Below are 20,812 nucleotides of genomic sequence, written 5' to 3'. Positions count from 1 at the left end.
TGCAAACACCACATCAGTGCATTTAAAAATACATTTGTAGAATAATAAATATGATGAAAACAGTGTTCTCACATGATAACCATAAACTGAAGAGCTGCAAAAAATGCTGTATCAGCTACTTACAATAAAAGGTGACTCGAAAAAACTAGCAAAAGAAGAGCATCATCATATTAAAGGTTCTATTCACCATCTTGAGTTGCACCATAGCAGCTTATGGTGCTTTTCTGCTCAGAGTGTGCCTCCAATCCCACATTCATTTTTAATTTCTTTGCAGTTTAAAAAACAACAATTACTGCTCGAAGTTCACTTTTCAAAACCATTCAACCTATTAAATGTATTTCTCTAACCTATGAATGTGGTCCATGTTCACTTTTCCTCATCTTCATCTCGATACTCCTTTCCCAGAAACCAGGTTCACTTCTTCATTCATCCCACCCATCCAAAGTCACCAAATCTTTGAAGCAAGTCTGCCTATTCTCCCTTTCTCTCTATGTACAAGATACCTTGTATCATTTGAATGGACAGCAGGAGAGAAGGATATTTATGGTGAGTGGGGGTGGGGTTTTGAGGAGTAACCTCATTTGCCTAAGAGCCGGGGTATCTGGGAAAAAAATTATTTTATGGGGGAAGACTTTCACATCTCCTTGGTGAAATTTGTAGGGCCTTATAACATCCTTTCTGTGGATGCAGATTCAGTCGGAACAGAGGTCCTAGTCCTCGCTCTGCCTTTCAAAGGAACTGTAAATATGCATGGCTTATTTGGCTTTGCCCGGCAGGGCTTGCCCGCCAGGGTGAGAATGGCGTTTGTCAGGCGTTCGTCAGGCGATCGGAAGGGGTGAGGCAATAATTTATAATTCAATGATCTTCATGATATTTTCTTGATAATATGAAAGCAGGAAAGGGAAGCTTGGCAATAAGCAATCCTAAAGCAAGGTGTGACTCCAGGGAAGAATGACTTGAAAACAACATACAGAAAGACTCATGTAAAAAGGCCCTGATGAGGCTTGAACTCATGACCCCTGGTTTACAAGACCAGTGCTCTGCCACTGAGCTACAAGGCCAGTCTGCACGCAGGATGTAAATTGCAACATGTATTCTTACTGAGGTATGAATATATCTATGATTTTGAGACTCTGTATGGAAACGTAGTTGCATATGAATGTCCACGTGTGCGCACACATTGAAGACCATGCTTAAGGCACTTTTTTTGGAAGTATGAAAAACTACATTTTCATATGAGAAAATAAGAGTTTTCGCATTCAAGACCATACCGATAGCTCTAGTTAGTATGTCTGCAATCAGTGACATATAGAGAACCCACTTATTAGAAGTGATCTGTCTCTGTGGGGCAGACATATGTTAACAGTCATTCATTTGAGACGGCCTAAACTTTAGGAGTAAGAGCTGCTTTCTTATCAATCTATTTATCCAAACTGGTTAATAAGCCAGGAGTGAGTGAAAGGCAATCCTCTGGAAACTCCATGAAAGATCTAATTTCTATTACGCACAAAATACTTCACTTTATTTGACATATTTGTTAAAATGGAACAGTCAGATGATCCCATCTAGCGGATCCTGGCTCTGTCTTGAAAGAGAGTGTAATTATACTACAAGAAATGCTGGCCATCAAAAGAGACTCTGATGGCTTTCCGACGAAGGTGGGATTCGAACCCACGCGTGCAGAGCACAATGGATTAGCAGTCCATCGCCTTAACCACTCGGCCACCTCGTCTGCCCTACAGCCCCATCTGAAACCTTGCTTCACAAAAGGTACTGAAGTGTCAATATACTGTACCTAAAAAAGAAAAAAACAGCTGAGGCAAGATCTCACATTCCACGTCTTCCCCCAATCAGGGACCTACATTTCATTTTTGGGAAATTCTTACTATGTGCTAATTACAAATATTCATAAGATTCCCCTAGACTTTGTCAGAACTGTCAAGATATAATTCTATGGGGTTTTGAATAGACAGAGCATATGTTATAGGACAATTATAGAATCTATTCCGTTTGGACTGTATTTTTAATAGTCATGATAACATGCTAGCATGTGAGTCGATCTTGCACAGTGAATGATGGAGCAGTGTCTGTCATCTACTTGGTCAGCTGTAGATGGCTCACCTGGGGAGATGTGAAAAGAGAGAGCTCCAGTGGCGCAATCGGTTAGCGCGCGGTACTTATACAGCAGTACTTGCACTGAGCCATGCTGAGGTTGTGAGTTCGAGCCTCACCTGGAGCAGCCGTGTTGTTTTTCATAAACCATTTCACAAAAAGTAAAGTTTAAACTCAGAGTATGGACGGCCCTTGCTAGAGAGTCTTTACTTCTTATAGGATCTACGTGTCCTACTCCTCTGGGTGCCAAATATCACATATCCTCCGCGATGCTCAGTTTAAACATTCCATGATGTGCCATCTTGCATTTCATGCAAACACCACATCAGTGCATTTAAAAATACATTTGTAGAATAATAAATATGATGAAAACAGTGTTCTCACATGATAACCATAAACTGAAGAGCTGCAAAAAATGCTGTACCAGCTACTTACAATAAAAGGTGACTCGAAAAAACTAGCAAAAGAAGAGCATCATCATATTAAAGGTTCTATTCACCATCTTGAGTTGCACCATAGCAGCTTATGGTGCTTTTCTGCTCAGAGTGTGCCTCCAATCCCACATTCATTTTTAATTTCTTTGCAGTTTAAAAAACAACAATTACTGCTCGAAGTTCACTTTTCAAAACCATTCAACCTATTAAATGTATTTCTCTAACCTATGAATGTGGTCCATGTTCACTTTTCCTCATCTTCATCTCGATACTCCTTTCCCAGAAACCAGGTTCACTTCTTCATTCAACCCACCCATCCAAAGTCACCAAATCTTTGAAGCAAGTCTGCCTATTCTCCCTTTCTCTCTATGTACAAGATACCTTGTATCATTTGAATGGACAGCAGGAGAGAAGGATATTTATGGTGAGTGGGGGTGGGGTTTTGAGGAGTAACCTCATTTCCCTAAGAGCCGGGGTATCTGGGAAAAAAAGTATTTTATGGGGGAAGACTTTCACATCTCCTTGGTGAAATTTGTAGGGCCTTATAACATCCTTTCTGTGGATGCAGATTCAGTCGGAACAGAGGTCCTAGTCCTCGCTCTGCCTTTCAAAGGAACTGTAAATATGCATGGCTTATTTGGCTTTGCCCGGCAGGGCTTGCCCGCCAGGGTGAGAATGGCGTTTGTCAGGCGTTCGTCAGGCGATCGGAAGGGGTGAGGCAATAATTTATAACTCAATGATCTTCATGATATTTTCTTGATAATATGAAAGCAGGAAAGGGAAGCTTGGCAATAAGCAATCCTAAAGCAAGGTGTGACTCCAGGGAAGAATGACTTGAAAACAACATACAGAAAGACTCATGTAAAAAGGCCCTGATGAGGCTTGAACTCATGACCCCTGGTTTACAAGACCAGTGCTCTGCCACTGAGCTACAAGGCCAGTTTGCACGCAGGATGTAAATTGCAACATGTATTCTTACTGAGGTATGAATATATCTATGATTTTGAGACTCTGTATGGAAACGTAGTTGCATATGAATGTCCACGTGCGCGCACACATTGAAGACCATGCTTAAGGCACTTTTTTTGGAAGTATGAAAAACTACATTTTCATATGAGAAAATAAGAGTTTTCGCATTCAAGACCATACCGATAGCTCTAGTTAGTATGTCTGCAATCAGTGACATATAGAGAACCCACTTATTAGAAGTGATCTGTCTCTGTGGGGCAGACATATGTTAACAGTCATTCATTTGAGACGGCCTAAACTTTAGGAGTAAGAGCTGCTTTCTTATCAATCTATTTATCCAAACTGGTTAATAAGCCAGGAGTGAGTGAAAGGCAATCCTCTGGAAACTCCATGAAAGATCTAATTTCTATTACGCACAAAATACTTCACTTTATTTGACATATTTGTTAAAATGGAACAGTCAGATGATCCCATCTAGCGGATCCTGGCTCTGTCTTGAAAGAGAGTGTAATTATACTACAAGAAATGCTGGCCATCAAAAGAGACTCTGAAGGCTTTCCGACGAAGGTGGGATTCGAACCCACGCGTGCAGAGCACAATGGATTAGCAGTCCATCGCCTTAACCACTCAGCCACCTCGTCTGCCCTACAGCCCCATCTGAAACCTTGCTTCACAAAAGGTACTGAAGTGTCAATATACTGTACCTAAAAAAGAAAAAAACAGCTGAGGCAAGATCTCACATTCCACGTCTTCCCCCAATCAGGGACCTACATTTCATTTTTGGGAAATTCTTACTATGTGCTAATTACAAATATTCATAAGATTCCCCTAGACTTTGTCAGAACTGTCAAGATATAATTCTATGGGGTTTGAATAGACAGAGCATATGTTATAGGACAATTATAGAATCTATTCCGTTTGGACTGTATTTTTAATAGTCATGATAACATGCTAGCATGTGAGTCGATCTTGCACAGTGAATGATGGAGCAGTGTCTGTCATCTACTTGGTCAGCTGTAGATGGCTCACCTGGGGAGATGTGAAAAGAGAGAACTCCAGTGGTGCAATCGGTTAGCGCGCGGTACTTATACAGCAGTACTTGCACTGAGCCATGCCGAGGTTGTGAGTTCGAGCCTCACCTGTAGCAGCCGTGTTGATTTTCATAAACCATTTCACAAAAAGTAAAGTTTAAACTCAGAGTATGGATGGCCCTTGCTAGAGAGTCTTTACTTCTTATAGGATCTACGTGTCCTACTCCTCTGGGTGCCAAATATCACATATCCTCCGCGATGCTCAGTTTAAACATTCCATGATGTGCCATCTTGCATTTCATGCAAACACCACATCAGTGCATTTAAAAATACATTTGTAGAATAATAAATATGATGAAAACAGTGTTCTCACATGATAACCATAAACTGAAGAGCTGCAAAAAATGCTGTATCAGCTACTTACAATAAAAGGTGACTCGAAAAAACTAGCAAAAGAAGAGCATCATCATATTAAAGGTTCTATTCACCATCTTGAGTTGCACCATAGCAGCTTATGGTGCTTTTCTGCTCAGAGTGTGCCTCCAATCCCACATTCATTTTTAATTTCTTTGCAGTTTAAAAAACAACAATTACTGCTCGAAGTTCACTTTTCAAAACAATTCAACCTATTAAATGTATTTCTCTAACCTATGAATGTGGTCCATGTTCACTTTTCCTCATCTTCATCTCGATACTCCTTTCCCAGAAACCAGGTTCACTTCTTCATTCAACCCACCCATCCAAAGTCACCAAATCTTTGAAGCAAGTCTGCCTATTCTCCCTTTCTCTCTATGTACAAGATACCTTGTATCATTTGAATGGACAGCAGGAGAGAAGGATATTTATGGTGAGTGGGGGTGGGGTTTTGAGGAGTAACCTCATTTCCCTAAGAGCCGGGGTATCTGGGAAAAAAAGTATTTTATGGGGGAAGACTTTCACATCTCCTTGGTGAAATTTGTAGGGCCTTATAACATCCTTTCTGTGGATGCAGATTCAGTCGGAACAGAGGTCCTAGTCCTCGCTCTGCCTTTCAAAGGAACTGTAAATATGCATGGCTTATTTGGCTTTGCCCGGCAGGGCTTGCCCGCCAGGGTGAGAATGGCGTTTGTCAGGCGTTCGTCAGGCGATCGGAAGGGGTGAGGCAATAATTTATAACTCAATGATCTTCATGATATTTTCTTGATAATATGAAAGCAGGAAAGGGAAGCTTGGCAATAAGCAATCCTAAAGCAAGGTGTGACTCCAGGGAAGAATGACTTGAAAACAACATACAGAAAGACTCATGTAAAAAGGCCCTGATGAGGCTTGAACTCATGACCCCTGGTTTACAAGACCAGTGCTCTGCCACTGAGCTACAAGGCCAGTCTGCACGCAGGATGTAAATTGCAACATGTATTCTTACTGAGGTATGAATATATCTATGATTTTGAGACTCTGTATGGAAACGTAGTTGCATATGAATGTCCACGTGCGCGCACACATTGAAGACCATGCTTAAGGCACTTTTTTGGGAAGTATGAAAAACTACATTTTCATATGAGAAAATAAGAGTTTTCGCATTCAAGACCATACCGATAGCTCTAGTTAGTATGTCTGCAATCAGTGACATATAGAGAACCCACTTATTAGAAGTGATCTGTCTCTGTGGGGCAGACATATGTTAACAGTCATTCATTTGAGACGGCCTAAACTTTAGGAGTAAGAGCTGCTTTCTTATCAATCTATTTATCCAAACTGGTTAATAAGCCAGGAGTGAGTGAAAGGCAATCCTCTGGAAACTCCATGAAAGATCTAATTTCTATTACGCACAAAATACTTCACTTTATTTGACATATTTGTTAAAATGGAACAGTCAGATGATCCCATCTAGCGGATCCTGGCTCTGTCTTGAAAGAGAGTGTAATTATACTACAAGAAATGCTGGCCATCAAAAGAGACTCTGATGGCTTTCCGACGAAGGTGGGATTCAAACCCACGCGTGCAGAGCACAATGGATTAGCAGTCCATCGCCTTAACCACTCGCCCACCTCGTCTGCCCTACAGCCCCATCTGAAACCTTGCTTCACAAAAGGTACTGAAGTGTCAATATACTGTACCTAAAAAAGAAAAAAACAGCTGAGGCAAGATCTCACATTCCACGTCTTCCCCCAATCAGGGACCTACATTTCATTTTTGGGAAATTCTTACTATGTGCTAATTACAAATATTCATAAGATTCCCCTAGACTTTGTCAGAACTGTCAAGATATAATTCTATGGGGTTTTGAATAGACAGAGCATATGTTATAGGACAATTATAGAATCTATTCCGTTTGGACTGTATTTTTAATAGTCATGATAACATGCTAGCATGTGAGTCGATCTTGCACAGTGAATGATGGAGCAGTGTCTGTCATCTACTTGGTCAGCTGTAGATGGCTCACCTGGGGAGATGTGAAAAGAGAGAGCTCCAGTGGCGCAATCGGTTAGCGCGCGGTACTTATACAGCAGTACTTGCACTGAGCCATGCTGAGGTTGTGAGTTCGAGCCTCACCTGGAGCAGCCGTGTTGTTTTTCATAAACCATTTCACAAAAAGTAAAGTTTAAACTCAGAGTATGGACGGCCCTTGCTAGAGAGTCTTTACTTCTTATAGGATCTACGTGTCCTACTCCTCTGGGTGCCAAATATCACATATCCTCCGCGATGCTCAGTTTAAACATTCCATGATGTGCCATCTTGCATTTCATGCAAACACCACATCAGTGCATTTAAAAATACATTTGTAGAATAATAAATATGATGAAAACAGTGTTCTCACATGATAACCATAAACTGAAGAGCTGCAAAAAATGCTGTACCAGCTACTTACAATAAAAGGTGACTCGAAAAAACTAGCAAAAGAAGAGCATCATCATATTAAAGGTTCTATTCACCATCTTGAGTTGCACCATAGCAGCTTATGGTGCTTTTCTGCTCAGAGTGTGCCTCCAATCCCACATTCATTTTTAATTTCTTTGCAGTTTAAAAAACAACAATTACTGCTCGAAGTTCACTTTTCAAAACCATTCAACCTATTAAATGTATTTCTCTAACCTATGAATGTGGTCCATGTTCACTTTTCCTCATCTTCATCTCGATACTCCTTTCCCAGAAACCAGGTTCACTTCTTCATTCAACCCACCCATCCAAAGTCACCAAATCTTTGAAGCAAGTCTGCCTATTCTCCCTTTCTCTCTATGTACAAGATACCTTGTATCATTTGAATGGACAGCAGGAGAGAAGGATATTTATGGTGAGTGGGGGTGGGGTTTTGAGGAGTAACCTCATTTGCCTAAGAGCCGGGGTATCTGGGAAAAAAAGTATGTTATGGGGGAAGACTTTCACATCTCCTTGGTGAAATTTGTAGGGCCTTATAACATCCTTTCTGTGGATGCAGATTCAGTCGGAACAGAGGTCCTAGTCCTCGCTCTGCCTTTCAAAGGAACTGTAAATATGCATGGCTTATTTGGCTTTGCCCGGCAGGGCTTGCCCGCCAGGGTGAGAATGGCGTTTGTCAGGCGTTCGTCAGGCGATCGGAAGGGGTGAGGCAATAATTTATAATTCAATGATCTTCATGATATTTTCTTGATAATATGAAAGCAGGAAAGGGAAGCTTGGCAATAAGCAATCCTAAAGCAAGGTGTGACTCCAGGGAAGAATGACTTGAAAACAACATACAGAAAGACTCATGTAAAAAGGCCCTGATGAGGCTTGAACTCATGACCCCTGGTTTACAAGACCAGTGCTCTGCCACTGAGCTACAAGGCCAGTCTGCACGCAGGATGTAAATTGCAACATGTATTCTTACTGAGGTATGAATATATCTATGATTTTGAGACTCTGTATGGAAACGTAGTTGCATATGAATGTCCACGTGCGCGCACACATTGAAGACCATGCTTAAGGCACTTTTTTTGGAAGTATGAAAAACTACATTTTCATATGAGAAAATAAGAGTTTTCGCATTCAAGACCATACCGATAGCTCTAGTTAGTATGTCTGCAATCAGTGACATATAGAGAACCCACTTATTAGAAGTGATCTGTCTCTGTGGGGCAGACATATGTTAACAGTCATTCATTTGAGACGGCCTAAACTTTAGGAGTAAGAGCTGCTTTCTTATCAATCTATTTATCCAAACTGGTTAATAAGCCAGGAGTGAGTGAAAGGCAATCCTCTGGAAACTCCATGAAAGATCTAATTTCTATTACGCACAAAATACTTCACTTTATTTGACATATTTGTTAAAATGGAACAGTCAGATGATCCCATCTAGCAGATCCTGGCTCTGTCTTGAAAGAGAGTGTAATTATACTACAAGAAATGCTGGCCATCAAAAGAGACTCTGATGGCTTTCCGACGAAGGGGGGATTCGAACCCACGCGTGCAGAGCACAATGGATTAGCAGTCCATCGCCTTAACCACTCGGCCACCTCGTCTGCCCTACAGCCCCATCTGAAACCTTGCTTCACAAAAGGTACTGAAGTGTCAATATACTGTACCTAAAAAAGAAAAAAACAGCTGAGGCAAGATCTCACATTCCACGTCTTCCCCCAATCAGGGACCTACATTTCATTTTTGGGAAATTCTTACTATGTGCTAATTACAAATATTCATAAGATTCCCCTAGACTTTGTCAGAACTGTCAAGATATAATTCTATGGGGTTTTGAATAGACAGAGCATATGTTATAGGACAATTATAGAATCTATTCCGTTTGGACTGTATTTTTAATAGTCATGATAACATGCTAGCATGTGAGTCGATCTTGCACAGTGAATGATGGAGCAGTGTCTGTCATCTACTTGGTCAGCTGTAGATGGCTCACCTGGGGAGATGTGAAAAGAGAGAGCTCCAGTGGCGCAATCGGTTAGCACGCGGTACTTATACAGCAGTACTTGCACTGAGCCATGCCGAGGTTGTGAGTTCGAGCCTCACCTGGAGCAGCCGTGTTGTTTTTCATAAACCATTTCACAAAAAGTAAAGTTTAAACTCAGAGTATGGACGGCCCTTGCTAGAGAGTCTTTACTTCTTATAGGATCTACGTGTCCTACTCCTCCGGGTGCCAAATATCACATATCCTCCGCGATGCTCAGTTTAAACATTCCATGATGTGCCATCTTGCATTTCATGCAAACACCACATCAGTGCATTTAAAAATACATTTGTAGAATAATAAATATGATGAAAACAGTGTTCTCACATGATAACCATAAACTGAAGAGCTGCAAAAAATGCTGTATCAGCTACTTACAATAAAAGGTGACTCGAAAAAACTAGCAAAAGAAGAGCATCATCATATTAAAGGTTCTATTCACCATCTTGAGTTGCACCATAGCAGCTTATGGTGCTTTTCTGCTCAGAGTGTGCCTCCAATCCCACATTCATTTTTAATTTCTTTGCAGTTTAAAAAACAACAATTACTGCTCGAAGTTCACTTTTCAAAACCATTCAACCTATTAAATGTATTTCTCTAACCTATGAATGTGGTCCATGTTCACTTTTCCTCATCTTCATCTCGATACTCCTTTCCCAGAAACCAGGTTCACTTCTTCATTCAACCCACCCATCCAAGGTCACCAAATCTTTGAAGCAAGTCTGCCTATTCTCCCTTTCTCTCTATGTACAAGATACCTTGTATCATTTGAATGGACAGCAGGAGAGAAGGATATTTATGGTGAGTGGGGGTGGGGTTTTGAGGAGTAACCTCATTTGCCTAAGAGCCGGGGTATCTGGGAAAAAAAGTATTTTATGGGGGAAGACTTTCACATCTCCTTGGTGAAATTTGTAGGGCCTTATAACATTCTTTCTGTGGATGCAGATTCAGTCGGAACAGAGGTCCTAGTCCTCGCTCTGCCTTTCAAAGGAACTGTAAATATGCATGGCTTATTTGGCTTTGCCCGGCAGGGTGAGAATGGCGTTTGTCAGGTGTTCGTCAGGCGATCGGAAGGGGTGAGGCAATAATTTATAATTCAATGATCTTCATGATATTTTCTTGATAATATGAAAGCAGGAAAGGGAAGCTTGGCAATAAGCAATCCTAAAGCAAGGTGTGACTCCAGGGAAGAATGACTTGAAAACAACATACAGAAAGACTCAATTAAAAAGGCCCTGATGAGGCTTGAACTCATGACCCCTGGTTTACAAGACCAGTGCTCTGCCACTGAGCTACAAGGCCAGTCTGCACGCAGGATGTAAATTGCAACATGTATTCTTACTGAGGTATGAATATATCTATGATTTTGAGACTCTGTATGGAAACGTAGTTGCATATGAATGTCCACGTGCGCACACACATTGAAGACCATGCTTAAGGCACTTTTTTTGGAAGTATGAAAAACTACATTTTCATATGAGAAAATAAGAGTTTTCGCATTCAAGACCATACCGATAGCTCTAGTTAGTATGTCTGCAATCAGTGACATATAGAGAACCCACTTATTAGAAGTGATCTGTCTCTGTGGGGCAGACATATGTTAACAGTCATTCATTTGAGACGGCCTAAACTTTAGGAGTAAGAGCTGCTTTCTTATCAATCTATTTATCCAAACTGGTTAATAAGCCAGGAGTGAGTGAAAGGCAATCCTCTGGAAACTCCATGAAAGATCTAATTTCTATTACGCACAAAATACTTCACTTTATTTGACATATTTGTTAAAATGGAACAGTCAGATGATCCCATCTAGCAGATCCTGGCTCTGTCTTGAAAGAGAGTGTAATTATACTACAAGAAATGCTGGCCATCAAAAGAGACTATGATTGCTTTCCGACGAAGGTGGGATTCGAACCCACGCGTGCAGAGCACAATGGATTAGCAGTCCATCGCCTTAACCACTCGGCCACCTCGTCTGCCCTACAGCCCCATCTGAAACCTTGCTTCACAAAAGGTACTGAAGTGTCAATATACTGTACCTAAAAAAGAAAAAAACAGCTGAGGCAAGATCTCACATTCCACGTCTTCCCCCAATCAGGGACCTACATTTCATTTTTGGGAAATTCTTACTATGTGCTAATTACAAATATTCATAAGATTCCCCTAGACTTTGTCAGAACTGTCAAGATATAATTCTATGGGGTTTTGAATAGACAGAGCATATGTTATAGGACAATTATAGAATCTATTCCGTTTGGACTGTATTTTTAATAGTCATGATAACATGCAAGCATGTGAGTCGATCTTGCACAGTGAATGATGGAGCAGTGTCTGTCATCTACTTGGTCAGCTGTAGATGGCTCACCTGGGGAGATGTGAAAAGAGAGAGCTCCAGTGGCGCAATCGGTTAGCGCGCGGTACTTATACAGCAGTACTTGCACTGAGCCATGCCGAGGTTGTGAGTTCGAGCCTCACCTGGAGCAGGCGTGTTGTTTTTCATAAACCATTTCTCAAAAAGTAAAGTTTAAACTCAGAGTATGGACGGCCCTTGCTAGAGAGTCTTTACTTCTTATAGGATCTACGTGTCCTACTCCTCTGGGTGCCAAATATCACATATCCTCCGCGATGCTCAGTTTAAACATTCCATGATGTGCCATCTTGCATTTCATGCAAACACCACATCAGTGCATTTAAAAATACATTTGTAGGATAATAAATATGATGAAAACAGTGTTCTCACATGATAACCATAAACTGAAGAGCTGCAAAAAATGCTGTATCAGCTACTTACAATAAAAGGTGACTCGAAAAAACTAGCAAAAGAAGAGCATCATCATATTAAAGGTTCTATTCACCATCTTGAGTTGCACCATAGCAGCTTATGGTGCTTTTCTGCTCAGAGTGTGCCTCCAATCCCACATTCATTTTTAATTTCTTTGCAGTTTAAAAAACAACAATTACTGCTCGAAGTTCACTTTTCAAAACCATTCAACCTATTAAATGTATTTCTCTAACCTATGAATGTGGTCCATGTTCACTTTTCCTCATCTTCATCTCGATACTCCTTTCCCAGAAACCAGGTTCACTTCTTCATTCAACCCACCCATCCAAGGCCACCAAATCTTTGAAGCAAGTCTGCCTATTCTCCCTTTCTCTCTATGTACAAGATACCTTGTATCATTTGAATGGACAGCAGGAGAGAAGGATATTTATGGTGAGTGGGGGTGGGGTTTTGAGGAGTAACCTCATTTTCCTAAGAGCCGGGGTATCTGGGAAAAAAAGTATTTTATGGGGGAAGACTTTCACATCTCCTTGGTGAAATTTGTAGGGCCTTATAACATCCTTTCTGTGGATGCAGATTCAGTAGGAACAGAGGTCCTAGTCCTCGCTCTGCCTTTCAAAGGAACTGTAAATATGCATGGCTTATTTGGCTTTGCCCGGCAGGGCTTGCCCGGCAGGGTGAGAATGGCGTTTGTCAGGCGATCGTCAGGCGATCGGAAGGGGTGAGGCAATAATTTATAATTCAATGATCTTCATGATATTTTCTTGATAATATGAAAGCAGGAAAGGGAAGCTTGGAAATAAGCAATCCTAAAGCAAGGTGTGACTCCAGGGAAGAATGACTTGAAAACAACATACAGAAAGAGTCATGTAAAAAGGCCCTGATGAGGCTTGAACTCATAACCCCTGGTTTACAAGACCAGTGCTCTGCCACTGAGCTACAAGGCCAGTCTGCACGCAGGATGTAAATTGCAACATGTATTCTTACTGAGGTATGAATATATCTATGATTTTGAGACTCTGTATGGAAACGTAGTTGCATATGAATGTCCACATGCGCGCACACATTGAAGACCATGCTTAAGGCACTTTTTTTGGAAGTATGAAAAACTACATTTTCATATGAGAAAATAAGAGTTTTCGCATTCAAGACCATACCGATAGCTCTAGTTAGTATGTCTGCAATCAGTGACATATAGAGAACCCACTTATTAGAAGTGATCTGTCTCTGTGGGGCAGACATATGTTAACAGTCATTCATTTGAGACGGCCTAAACTTTAGGAGTAAGAGCTGCTTTCTTATCAATCTATTTATCCAAACTGGTTAATAAGCCAGGAGTGAGTGAAAGGCAATCCTCTGGAAACTCCATGAAAGATCTAATTTCTATTACGCACAAAATACTTCACTTTATTTGACATATTTGTTAAAATGGAACAGTCAGATGATCCCATCTAGCAGATCCTGGCTCTGTCTTGAAAGAGAGTGTAATCATACTACAAGAAATGCTGGCCATCAAAAGAGACTCTGATGGCTTTCCGACGAAGGTAGGATTCGAACCCACGCGTGCAGAGCACAATGGATTAGCAGTCCATCACCTTAACCACTCGGCCACCTCGTCTGCCCTACAGCCCCATCTGAAACCTTGCTTCACAAAAGGTACTGAAGTGTCAATATACTGTACCTAAAAAAGAAAAAAACAGCTGAGGCAAGATCTCACATTCCACGTCTTCCCCCAATCAGGGACCTACATTTCATTTTTGGGAAATTCTTACTATGTGCTAATTACAAATATTCATAAGATTCCCCTAGACTTTGTCAGAACTGTCAAGATATAATTCTATGGGGTTTTGAATAGACAGAGCATATGTTATAGGACAATTATAGAATCTATTCCGTTTGGACTATATTTTTAATAGTCATGATAACATGCTAGCATGTGAGTCGATCTTGCACAGTGAATGATGGAGCAGTGTCTGTCATCTACTTGGTCAGCTGTAGATGGCTCACCTGGGGAGATGTGAAAAGAGAGAGCTCCAGTGGCGCAATCGGTTAGCGCGTGGTACTTATACAGCAGTACTTGCACTGAGCCATGCCGAGGTTGTGAGTTCGAGCCTCACTTGGAGCAGCCGTGTTGTTTTTCATAAACCATTTCACAAAAAGTAAAGTTTAAACTCAGAGTATGGACGGCCCTTGCTAGAGAGTCTTTACTTCTTATAGGATCTACGTGTCCTACTCCTCTGGGTGCCAAATATCACATATCCTCCGCGATGCTCAGTTTAAACATTCCATGATGTGCCATCTTGCATTTCATGCAAATACCACATCAGTGCATTTAAAAATACATTTGTAGAATAATAAATATGATGAAAACAGTGTTCTCACATGATAACCATAAACTGAAGAGCTGCAAAAAATGCTGTATCAGCTACTTACAATAAAAGGTGACTCGAAAAAACTAGCAAAAGAAGAGCATCATCATATTAAAGGTTCTATTCACCATCTTGAGTTGCACCATAGCAGCTTATGGTGCTTTTCTGCTCAGAGTGTGCCTCCAATCCCACATTCATTTTTAATTTCTTTGCAGTTTAAAAAACAACAATTACTGCTCGAAGTTCACTTTTCAAAACCATTCAACCTATTAAATGTATTTCTCTAACCTATGAATGTGGTCCATGTTCACTTTTCCTCATCTTCATCTCGATACTCCTTTCCCAGAAACCAGGTTCACATCTTCATTCAACCCACCCATCCAAGGTCACCAAATCTTTGAAGCAAGTCTGCCTATTCTCCCTTTCTCTCTATGTACAAGATACCTTGTATCATTTGAATGGACAGCAGGAGAGAAGGATATTTATGGTGAGTGGGGGTGGGGTTTTGAGGAGTAACCTCATTTGCCTAAGAGCCGGGGTATCTGGGAAAAAAAGTATTTTATGGGGGAAGACTTTCACATCTCCTTGGTGAAATTTGTAGGGCCTTATAACATCCTTTCTGTGGATGCAGATTCAGTCGGAACAGAGGTCCTAGTCCTCGCTCTGCCTTTCAAAGGAACTGTAAATATGCATGGCTTATTTGGCTTTGCCCGGCAGGGTGAGAATGGCGTTTGTCAGGCGTTCGTCAGGAGATCGGAAGGGGTGAGGCAATAATTTATAATTCAATGATCTTCATGATATTTTCTTGATAATATGAAAGCAGGAAAGGGAAGCTTGGCAATAAGCAATCCTAAAGCAAGGTGTGACTCCAGGGAGGAATGACTTGAAAACAACATACAGAAAGACTCATGTAAACAGGCCCTGATGAGGCTTGAACTCATGACCCCTGGTTTACAAGACCAGTGCTCTGCCACTGAGCTACAAGGCCAGTCTGCACGCAGGATGTAAATTGCAACATGTATTCTTACTGAGGTATGAATATATCTATGATTTTGAGACTCTGTATGGAAACGTAGTTGCATATGAATGTCCACGTGCGCGCACACATTGAAGACCATGCTTAAGGCACTTTTTTTGGAAGTATGAAAAACTACATTTTCATATGAGAAAATAAGAGTTTTCGCATTCAAGACCATACCGATAGCTCTAGTTAGTATGTCTGCAATCAGTGACATATAGAGAACCCACTTATTAGAAGTGATCTGTCTCTGTGGGGCAGACATATGTTAACAGTCATTCATTTGAGACAGCCTAAACTTTAGGAGTAAGAGCTGCTTTCTTATCAATCTATTTATCCAAACTGGTTAATAAGCCAGGAGTGAGTGAAAGGCAATCCTCTGGAAACTCCATGAAAGATCTAATTTCTATTACGCACAAAATACTTCACTTTATTTGACATATTTGTTAAAATGGAACAGTCAGATGATCCCATCTAGCAGATCCTGGCTCTGTCTTGAAAGAGAGTGTAATTATACTACTAGAAATGCTGGCCATCAAAAGAGACTCTGATGGCTTTCCGACGAAGGTGGGATTCGAACCCACGCGTGCAGAGCACAATGGATTAGCAGTCCATCGCCTTAACCACTCGGCCACCTCGTCTGCCCTACAGCCCCATCTGAAACCTTGCTTCACAAAAGGTACTGAAGTGTCAATATACTGTACCTAAAAAAGAAAAAAACAGCTGAGGCAAGATCTCACATTCCACGTCTTCCCCCAATCAGGGACCTACATTTCATTTTTGGGAAATTCTTACTATGTGCTAATTACAAATATTCATAAGATTCCCCTAGACTTTGTCAGAACTGTCAAGATATAATTCTATGGGGTTTTGAATAGACAGAGCATATGTTATAGGACAATTATAGAATCTATTCCGTTTGGACTGTATTTTTAATAGTCATGATAACATGCTAGCATGTGAGTCGATCTTGCACAGTGAATGATGGAGCAGTGTCTGTCATCTACTTGGTCAGCTGTAGATGGCTCACCTGGGGAGATGTGAAAAGAGAGAGCTCCAGTGGCGCAATCGGTTAGCGCGCTGTACTTATACAGCAGTACTTGCACTGAGCCATGCCGAGGTTGTGAGTTCGAGCCTCACCTGGAGCAGCCGTGTTGTTTTTCATAAACCATTTCACAAAAAGTAAAGTTTAAACTCAGAGTATGGACGGCCCTTGCTAGAGAGTCTTTACTTCTTATAGGATCTACGTGTCCTACTCCTCTGGGTGCCAAATATCACATATCCTCCGCGATGCTCAGTTTAAACATTCCATGATGTGCCATCTTGCATTTCATGCAAACACCACATCAGTGCATTTAAAAATACATTTGTAGAATAATAAATATGATGAAAACAGTGTTCTCACATGATAACCATAAACTGAAGAGCTGCAAAAAATGCTGTATCAGCTACTTACAATAAAAGGTGACTCGAAAAAACTAGCAAAAGAAGAGCATCATCATATTAAAGGTTCTATTCACCATCTTGAGTTGCACCATAGCAGCTTATGGTGCTTTTCTGCTCAGAGTGTGCCTCCAATCCCACATTCATTTTTAATTTCTTTGCAGTTTAAAAAACAACAATTACTGCTCGAAGTTCACTTTTCAAAACCATTCAACCTATTAAATGTATTTCTCTAACCTATGAATGTGGTCCATGTTCACTTTTCCTCATCTTCATCTCGATACTCCTTTCCCAGAAACCAGGTTCACTTCTTCATTCAACCCACCCATCCAAAGTCACCAAATCTTTGAAGCAAGTCTGCCTATTCTCCCTTTCTCTCTATGTACAAGATACCTTGTATCATTTGAATGGACAGCAGGAGAGAAGGATATTTATGGTGAGTGGGGGTGGGGTTTTGAGGAGTAACCTCATTTGCCTAAGAGCCGGGGTATCTGGGAAAAAAAGTATTTTATGGGGGAAGACTTTCACATCTCCTTGGTGAAATTTGTAGGGCCTTATAACATCCTTTCTGTGGATGCAGATTCAGTCGGAACAGAGGTCCTAGTCCTCGCTCTGCCTTTCAAAGGAACTGTAAATATGCATGGCTTATTTGGCTTTGCCCGGCAGGGTGAGAATGGCGTTTGTCAGGCGTTCGTCAGGCGATCGGAAGGGGTGAGGCAATAATTTATAATTCAATGATCTTCATGATATTTTCTTGATAATATGAAAGCAGGAAAGGGAAGCTTGGCAATAAGCAATCCTAAAGCAAGGTGTGACTCCAGGGAAGAATGACTTGAAAACAACATACAGAAAGACTCATGTAAAAAGGCCCTGATGAGGCTTGAACTCATGACCCCTGGTTTACAAGACCAATGCTCTGCCACTGAGCTACAAGGCCAGTCTGCACGCAGGATGTAAATTGCAACATGTATTCTTACTGAGGTATGAATATATCTATGATTTTGAGACTCTGTATGGAAACGTAGTTGCATATGAATGTCCACGTGCGCGCACACATTGAAGACCATGCTTAAGGCACTTTTTTTGGAAGTATGAAAAACTACATTTTCATATGAGAAAATAAGAGTTTTCGCATTCAAGACCATACCGATAGCTCTAGTTAGTATGTCTGCAATCAGTGACATATAGAGAACCCACTTATTAGAAGTGATCTGTCTCTGTGGGGCAGACATATGTTAACAGTCATTCATTTGAGACGGCCTAAACTTTAGGAGTAAGAGCTGCTTTCTTATCAATCTATTTATCCAAACTGGTTAATAAGCCAGGAGTGAGTGAAAGGCAATCCTCTGGAAACTCCATGAAAGATCTAATTTCTATTACGCACAAAATACTTCACTTTATTTGACATATTTGTTAAAATGGAACAGTCAGATGATCCCATCTAGCAGATCCTGGCTCTGTCTTGAAAGAGAGTGTAATTATACTACAAGAAATGCTGGCCATCAAAAGAGACTCTGATGGCTTTCCGACGAAGGTGGGATTCGAACCCACGCGTGCAGAGCACAATGGATTAGCAGTCCATCGCCTTAACCACTCGGCCACCTCGTCTGCCCTACAGCCCCATCTGAAACCTTGCTTCACAAAAGGTACTGAAGTGTCAATATACTGTACCTAAAAAAGAAAAAAACAGCTGAGGCAAGATCTCACATTCCACGTCTTCCCCCAATCAGGGACCTACATTTCATTTTTGGGAAATTCTTACTATGTGCTAATTACAAATATTCATAAGATTCCCCTAGACTTTGTCAGAACTGTCAAGATATAATTCTATGGGGTTTTGAATAGACAGAGCATATGTTATAGGACAATTATAGAATCTATTCCGTTTGGACTGTATTTTTAATAGTCATGATAACATGCTAGCATGTGAGTCGATCTTGCACAGTGAATGATGGAGCAGTGTCTGTCATCTACTTGGTCAGCTGTAGATGGCTCACCTGGGGAGATGTGAAAAGAGAGAGCTCCAGTGGCGCAATCGGTTAGCACGCGGTACTTATACAGCAGTACTTGCACTGAGCCATGCCGAGGTTGTGAGTTCGAGCCTCACTTGGAGCAGCCGTGTTGTTTTTCATAAACCATTTCACAAAAAGTAAAGTTTAAACTCAGAGTATGGACGGCCCTTGCTAGAGAGTCTTTACTTCTTATAGGATCTACGTGTCCTACTCCTCTGGGTGCCAAATATCACATATCCTCCGCGATGCTCAGTTTAAACATTCCATGATGTGCCATCTTGCATTTCATGCAAACACCACATCAGTGCATTTAAAAATACATTTGTAGAATAATAAATATGATGAAAACAGTGTTCTCACATGATAACCATAAACTGAAGAGCTGCAAAAAATGCTGTATCAGCTACTTACAATAAAAGGTGACTCGAAAAAACTAGCAAAAGAAGAGCATCATCATATTAAAGGTTCTATTCACCATCTTGAGTTGCACCATAGCAGCTTATGGTGCTTTTCTGCTCAGAGTGTGCCTCCAATCCCACATTCATTTTTAATTTCTTTGCAGTTTAAAAAACAACAATTACTGCTCGAAGTTCACTTTTCAAAACCATTCAACCTATTAAATGTATTTCTCTAACCTATGAATGTGGTCCATGTTCACTTTTCCTCATCTTCATCTCGATACTCCTTTCCCAGAAACCAGGTTCACTTCTTCATTCAACCCACCCATCCAAGGTCACCAAATCTTTGAAGCAAGTCTGCCTATTCTCCCTTTCTCTCTATGTACAAGATACCTTGTATCATTTGAATGGACAGCAGGAGAGAAGGATATTTATGGTGAGTGGGGGTGGGGTTTTGAGGAGTAACCTCATTTGCCTAAGAGCCGGGGTATCTGGGAAAAAAAGTATTTTATGGGGGAAGACTTTCACATCTCCTTGGTGAAATTTGTAGGGCCTTATAACATCCTTTCTGTGGATGCAGATTCAGTCGGAACAGAGGTCCTAGTCCTCGCTCTGCCTTTCAAAGGAACTGTAAATATGCATGGCTTATTTGGCTTTGCCCGGCAGGGTGAGAATGGCGTTTGTCAGGCGTTCGTCAGGCGATCGGAAGGGGTGAGGCAATAATTTATAATTCAATGATCTTCATGATATTTTCTTGATAATATGAAAGCAGGAAAGGGAAGCTTGGCAATAAGCAATCCTAAAGCAAGGTGTGACTCCAGGGAAGAATGACTTGAAAACAACATACAGAAAGACTCATGTAAAAAGGCCCTGATGAGGCTTGAACTCATGACCCCTGGTTTACAAGACCAGTGCTCTGCCACTGAGCTACAAGGCCAGTCTGCACGCAGGATGTAAATTGCAACATGTATTCTTACTGAGGTATGAATATATCTATGATTTTGAGACTCTGTATGGAAACGTAGTTGCATATGAATGTCCACGTGCGCGCACACATTGAAGACCATGCTTAAGGCACTTTTTTTGGAAGTATGAAAAACTACATTTTCATATGAGAAAATAAGAGTTTTCGCATTCAAGACCATACCGATAGCTCTAGTTAGTATGTCTGCAATCAGTGACATATAGAGAACCCACTTATTAGAAGTGATCTGTCTCTGTGGGGCAGACATATGTTAACAGTCATTCATTTGAGACAGCCTAAACTTTAGGAGTAAGAGCTGCTTTCTTATCAATCTATTTATCCAAACTGGTTAATAAGCCAGGAGTGAGTGAAAGGCAATCCTCTGGAAA

The 20,812-nt window shown here is 41.0% G+C and overlaps 17 non-coding genes across 17 annotated transcripts; 6 read left to right on the top strand and 11 right to left on the bottom strand.

The window, feature by feature from the left end:
• Nucleotides 1-989: 989 nt before the first annotated feature.
• On the bottom strand, nt 990-1,061 carry TRNAT-UGU (transfer RNA threonine (anticodon UGU)). The gene has a single exon. It is a non-coding gene; the product is annotated as a tRNA-Thr (tRNA).
• A 589-nt stretch (nt 1,062-1,650) lies between these two features.
• TRNAS-GCU (transfer RNA serine (anticodon GCU)) lies at nt 1,651-1,732 on the bottom strand. The gene has a single exon. It is a non-coding gene; the product is annotated as a tRNA-Ser (tRNA).
• A 412-nt stretch (nt 1,733-2,144) lies between these two features.
• TRNAI-UAU (transfer RNA isoleucine (anticodon UAU)) lies at nt 2,145-2,239 on the top strand. Its single transcript has 2 exons — nt 2,145-2,182; nt 2,204-2,239. It is a non-coding gene; the product is annotated as a tRNA-Ile (tRNA).
• A 1,174-nt stretch (nt 2,240-3,413) lies between these two features.
• On the bottom strand, nt 3,414-3,485 carry TRNAT-UGU (transfer RNA threonine (anticodon UGU)). Its single transcript has one exon. It is a non-coding gene; the product is annotated as a tRNA-Thr (tRNA).
• A 2,351-nt stretch (nt 3,486-5,836) lies between these two features.
• On the bottom strand, nt 5,837-5,908 carry TRNAT-UGU (transfer RNA threonine (anticodon UGU)). Its single transcript has one exon. It is a non-coding gene; the product is annotated as a tRNA-Thr (tRNA).
• Nucleotides 5,909-6,991: 1,083 nt separating this feature from the next.
• Nucleotides 6,992-7,086, top strand: TRNAI-UAU (transfer RNA isoleucine (anticodon UAU)). Its single transcript has 2 exons — nt 6,992-7,029; nt 7,051-7,086. It is a non-coding gene; the product is annotated as a tRNA-Ile (tRNA).
• Nucleotides 7,087-8,260: 1,174 nt separating this feature from the next.
• On the bottom strand, nt 8,261-8,332 carry TRNAT-UGU (transfer RNA threonine (anticodon UGU)). Its single transcript has one exon. It is a non-coding gene; the product is annotated as a tRNA-Thr (tRNA).
• A 1,083-nt stretch (nt 8,333-9,415) lies between these two features.
• TRNAI-UAU (transfer RNA isoleucine (anticodon UAU)) lies at nt 9,416-9,510 on the top strand. Its single transcript has 2 exons — nt 9,416-9,453; nt 9,475-9,510. It is a non-coding gene; the product is annotated as a tRNA-Ile (tRNA).
• Nucleotides 9,511-10,670: 1,160 nt separating this feature from the next.
• On the bottom strand, nt 10,671-10,742 carry TRNAT-UGU (transfer RNA threonine (anticodon UGU)). The gene has a single exon. It is a non-coding gene; the product is annotated as a tRNA-Thr (tRNA).
• Nucleotides 10,743-11,331: 589 nt separating this feature from the next.
• TRNAS-GCU (transfer RNA serine (anticodon GCU)) lies at nt 11,332-11,413 on the bottom strand. The gene has a single exon. It is a non-coding gene; the product is annotated as a tRNA-Ser (tRNA).
• Nucleotides 11,414-11,825: 412 nt separating this feature from the next.
• On the top strand, nt 11,826-11,920 carry TRNAI-UAU (transfer RNA isoleucine (anticodon UAU)). The gene is made up of 2 exons: nt 11,826-11,863; nt 11,885-11,920. It is a non-coding gene; the product is annotated as a tRNA-Ile (tRNA).
• A 2,329-nt stretch (nt 11,921-14,249) lies between these two features.
• Nucleotides 14,250-14,344, top strand: TRNAI-UAU (transfer RNA isoleucine (anticodon UAU)). The gene is made up of 2 exons: nt 14,250-14,287; nt 14,309-14,344. It is a non-coding gene; the product is annotated as a tRNA-Ile (tRNA).
• Nucleotides 14,345-15,504: 1,160 nt separating this feature from the next.
• On the bottom strand, nt 15,505-15,576 carry TRNAT-UGU (transfer RNA threonine (anticodon UGU)). The gene has a single exon. It is a non-coding gene; the product is annotated as a tRNA-Thr (tRNA).
• Nucleotides 15,577-16,165: 589 nt separating this feature from the next.
• On the bottom strand, nt 16,166-16,247 carry TRNAS-GCU (transfer RNA serine (anticodon GCU)). Its single transcript has one exon. It is a non-coding gene; the product is annotated as a tRNA-Ser (tRNA).
• Nucleotides 16,248-16,659: 412 nt separating this feature from the next.
• Nucleotides 16,660-16,754, top strand: TRNAI-UAU (transfer RNA isoleucine (anticodon UAU)). The gene is made up of 2 exons: nt 16,660-16,697; nt 16,719-16,754. It is a non-coding gene; the product is annotated as a tRNA-Ile (tRNA).
• Nucleotides 16,755-18,575: 1,821 nt separating this feature from the next.
• On the bottom strand, nt 18,576-18,657 carry TRNAS-GCU (transfer RNA serine (anticodon GCU)). Its single transcript has one exon. It is a non-coding gene; the product is annotated as a tRNA-Ser (tRNA).
• Nucleotides 18,658-20,324: 1,667 nt separating this feature from the next.
• TRNAT-UGU (transfer RNA threonine (anticodon UGU)) lies at nt 20,325-20,396 on the bottom strand. Its single transcript has one exon. It is a non-coding gene; the product is annotated as a tRNA-Thr (tRNA).
• Between the last annotated feature and the right edge of the window lie 416 nt (nt 20,397-20,812).

Source organism: Triturus cristatus, chromosome 12 (genome assembly GCF_964204655.1).
Source record: "Triturus cristatus chromosome 12, aTriCri1.1, whole genome shotgun sequence".
NCBI lineage: Eukaryota > Metazoa > Chordata > Amphibia > Caudata > Salamandridae > Triturus > Triturus cristatus.
This window is presented reverse-complemented; position numbering and strand designations above follow the sequence as displayed.